This window comes from Microtus ochrogaster, chromosome 18 (assembly GCF_000317375.1).
Source record: "Microtus ochrogaster isolate Prairie Vole_2 chromosome 18, MicOch1.0, whole genome shotgun sequence".
NCBI lineage: Eukaryota > Metazoa > Chordata > Mammalia > Rodentia > Cricetidae > Microtus > Microtus ochrogaster.
In genome coordinates this window covers 34142282-34146542 of record NC_022020.1, presented here as the reverse complement: position 1 = coordinate 34146542, position 4261 = coordinate 34142282, and the positions used below count along the sequence as shown (strand labels likewise).

General features: G+C 42.7%; 1 pseudogene; it reads left to right on the top strand.

The window, feature by feature from the left end:
* Positions 1 to 1268, top strand: part of LOC101997643 — an 8892-nt pseudogene extending 7624 nt beyond the window's left edge.
* The last annotated feature ends 2993 nt before the right edge of the window (positions 1269 to 4261 follow it).

The following is a 4261-nucleotide window of genomic DNA, read 5'->3' as shown; positions in this document are numbered from 1 at the left end:
CGAGACAGGGTTTCTCTGTAGCTTTGGAGCCTGTCCTGGAACTAGCTCTTGTAGACCAGGCTGGCCTCGAACTCCCAGAGATCTGCCTGCCTCTGTCTCCTAAGTGCTGGGATTAAAGGCAGGCGCCATCACCGCCCTGCTCTAGGAAAAATTTTTTAAAAGGACATTATTAACACTGTGTGTAGAGTCGGGGAGGGTTAGTAGAATTCAGATGTGCTTCTCCATACCCCATGGTTAATACACATGGATCCTCCTTCCACTAAGAAATGTCGACACTGTTCTTTGACAGTTGAAGCTCAGTAACCCATGTTTCTCTCTGAGGCATGATTTTACAAATCTCATATTATCACCCCACCCCCACCCCCAGCCAGGTGTAAAATCCAGGGACGGGAGAATGCCCAGGATGGGAACGCGCGTGGTCACGGCGGTTGTGACGCGCAGACCTGGGATCGCGAACCGCCGGCTCTGGTCCCCATGGCGTCCACCTCCCATGCCACCTCAAAACCCTCGCAGATCCTGGTCCTCGACCCGCCTAAGGTCCTCAGGTTCAGAGGTCCCTTCACCACCGTCGTCGTCACGCATCTTCAACTGCACAACCCGTCATTGAGGAAAGTGTGCTTCAAGATGAAGAGCACCAAACCTCGCTGCTACTGCGTGCGTCCCAACAGCGGCGTCGTCGAGCCGGGCTCCACAGTGACTGTCACCACCATGCTGCAGCCCTTCCGCTACGACCCCAGCCGGGAGGCTAAGCACAAGTTCATGGTGCAGACAATGTTTGCTCCCTCGGACACTCCGGATCTGGAGACCATGTGGAAGAAGGCGATCCCCGGTGAAATCATGAATTCGAAACTGAGGTGTGTGTTTGAAATGCCAAAAGAGTCTGGAAAAGGGGACGAAAGCTTGAGACTCAGAAAGCCAGCACAGCCCAACAATCCTACGGTCGCCTCCACCACATCCTTGAAGAAGAGTCGCACCACGCCTCTTCCTGTTGTTCTGCTTGTGATTGGAGCAATTCTCATTGGCTTCTTTCTGGGGAAATTTATCATGTAGCGTGAGGCACAACGGTATCCCCCCCACCCCAATTTAGATCAGAAACAACAACAATAACAACAAAACATCTTTTTACCCATCATCACATGGGAAGTATGATTCGTGGTGACCAACTTTGTGTGTGTGTATAGTGTCACAAAGGCTTCGCCTCTGATGATCTCTTGTGGTTGGAGGATGCAATAAAAAAAACAACACAACAAACAAAAACACTGTTGGGGTGCTGGACACATTGTATATTATCAGTCACCCATTCCGCGGCAGTGAAATGCATCAAGAATTGTTCTTTTGCTTTTAATAAGAGTTCAAGAATGGTTCAGTCTTGTAAAGGTTTATTTTGCGAGTTCCTTTGGTTCTTAACCTGCTGTGTGACCTCTTGATATACGGTTTATTGGGATTTGCCAACCCGCTCTTTCTGGAAATACCGAGAGGTGTTCGGTGGGGGGAAATTATCACACGTGCTAATATGGCAAAAATACTCCTATCCTTTCTGAGGTAACTTGGCTGAAGTTTTTCACCTTTATAAATCTGCCCCATGGTATTTAACATTTTTTATTGTTTTTATTGAGCTATACATTTTCCCCATTCTCCTTGTTTCCTCCCTTCTTCCCTTCTACCCTCTCCCTGCCCCTCCCCATGCTCCCAGTTTACTCAGGAGATGCTGTCTTTTTCTTCTTGCTAAGTGGATCCATTTATGTTTCTCTTAGGGTCCTCTTTGTTGTCTAGGTTCTCTGGGGTTGTAGACTGTAGTCTGGTTATCTTTTGCTTTATGTCTAATATTCACTTATGAGTACATACTATATTTGTTTTTCTGGGTCTGGGATACCTCACTCAGAGTGGTTTTTTTTTTCTAGTTCTGTCCATTTCAAGCTGTCATTTTTTTCTGCTGTGTAGTACACCATTGTGTAAATGTATCACATTTTCCTTATCCATTCTTTGGTTGAGGGGCATATTGGTTGTTTCCAGGTTCCGGCTATTATGAATAATGTTGCTATGAACATAGTTGAGCACATGTCCTTGTGGTATGATTGGACATCCTTTGGGTATATGCCCAAAAATGGTATTGCTGGATATTGAGGTTGATTGATTCCTAATTTTCTGAGAAATCACCACGCTCATTTCCAAAGTGACTGTACTTCCACCAGCAATGGAGGCGTTCTCCCCTTACTCCACATCTTCTCCAGTAGCCTGTCATCAATGTTTTTGATCTTGGCCATTTTGACAGGTGTAAAACGGTATCTCAGAGTTGTTTTGATTTGAATTTCTCTAATTGCTAAGGAAGTTGAATATTTCTTTAAGTGTCTTTTGGCTATTTGAGATTCTTCTATTGAGAATTCTCTGTTTAGATCTGTATCCCATTTTTAAAATTAGATTATTTGGTATTTTGGTGTCTAGTTTCTTGAGTTCTTTGTATATTTTGGAGATATGTCCTCTGTCAGATGTGGGCTTGGTGAAGACCTTTTCCCATTTTTTAGTCTGCCATTTTGTCTTGTTGGCCATGTCCTTTGCTCTACAGAAGCTTTTCAGTTTCAGGAGGTCCCATTTATTTATTGTTTCTCTCAGTGTCTGTGCTGCTGGGGTTATATTTAGGAAGTGGTCTCCTGTGGCAATGAATTCAAGGCTACTTCCCACTTTCTCTTCTATGAGGTTCATTGTGGTTGGTTTTATGTTGAGGTCTTTGATCCATTTGAACTTGAGTTTTGTGTATGGCAATAGGTATGGATCTATTTGCATTTTTCTACATGTTAGCATCCAGTTATGCCAGAACCATTTTCTAAATATGCTTTCTTTTTTCCATCTTATGATTTTAGTTTCTTTGTGAAAAATCAGGTGTTCATAAGTGTGTGAACTGATATTTGGGTTTTGATTTGGTTCCATTGATCCTACTGTCTGTTTTGATGCCAATAACAAACTTTAACATTTTTGTTAAAACCTGCTAAAAGATTCTTTTCTGGTGGCTTGAGGTATCTGTTGTGTCACGGGGCGGTTAGAAGAAAAGTACACTTTGTGGGAGTTTGAAATTTATATTGCATGATTTTCTCTTGCAAGGAAGCCCTTCCACCTACTTTACTATTTGTAACTAAAACGCCATTTATTGAGAAAAGGAGTTGTTAGACCTTCAAGCTCTTGTGGTAGCTCTTGTGTAATTGATTTGCTTTCCAGAAATATAAAACAATTCTTCGAGAAGTGCTGTATGGTATTGAGTCACGTATGTGCCATGCAGTTGTCATTTCATTCTTGACATTTCTTATTCCACTGTCTTCTCAAGCCAGACTTATTGGTCTGGATTTGGAAGTATTAGCCAGCCTAATACTCCTATTACTTTGTAACATACTTCATGATCACAGTTAAAAATAGGGTGTGTTTTTCTCCTGTCTAACTTAACATTCCAAATGAGTTTCCATTATGGAAATTTAAAATTACTGAGCAAACCCCAGGAATTTCCTTTGTGAAAAAGAACTTTTTCTTTGCAAATCAAACTGTTAGTCACGTAAAATACTGTCCAGGATAAAGGCTCACTCTGGGTTCTGATATTTTCTTGCACTTGGCCTTATGTCTTCAGTTATCTTATTCATACTGAAGAAAATTTGGGGACCTCAGAAGATACATCACATTTTAAACCAAGGCTAGCCTAATACTTGTGAACTTTTATTCTTGAATTTAGATGTTGGTTTTGTAGAAGATGTGTTGTACCAGAGGGAGATTGGCTCTTGGGTTTTAATGTGGTACAAAGAATTGTGCCAGGCTAGGTCTGTCAGCATGCCTTATGTAAGAGTGAAATGGTCCCAACTATTATGGTTGTCTTTTCATTTCAGATGTGTTTGACTTGGTCAGATTGTATGTGTTGTGACTGTTTCCGATGGTATCTTTAGAACCTCTTGCTTGTGTGCGGAAATTCCCGAACACTACGTGCCACTGCGGGCGCTGCTAGTATTGGCTGTGTGCCGGCTGCTACTGTTACCTCCCTCCTGATATCTGGAAAAGCATGATTAAAACAGTCTACAGTTTCCATCCCACAGTACTGATCTGCACGTACCAATTACGGCTTGATAAATAGTCAACATCCATAGTGATATGTCACGGCCACCCTCGACCCGCAAGGATGACGCGACCACCAGAGCTCTTCTCACTGCAGTTTATTCCAGGACTTTATTCACAGCAATCTATCTCCTTCTCCTTCTCTTTCTCTCTCTTTCCCTCTCTCCTTCCTTCT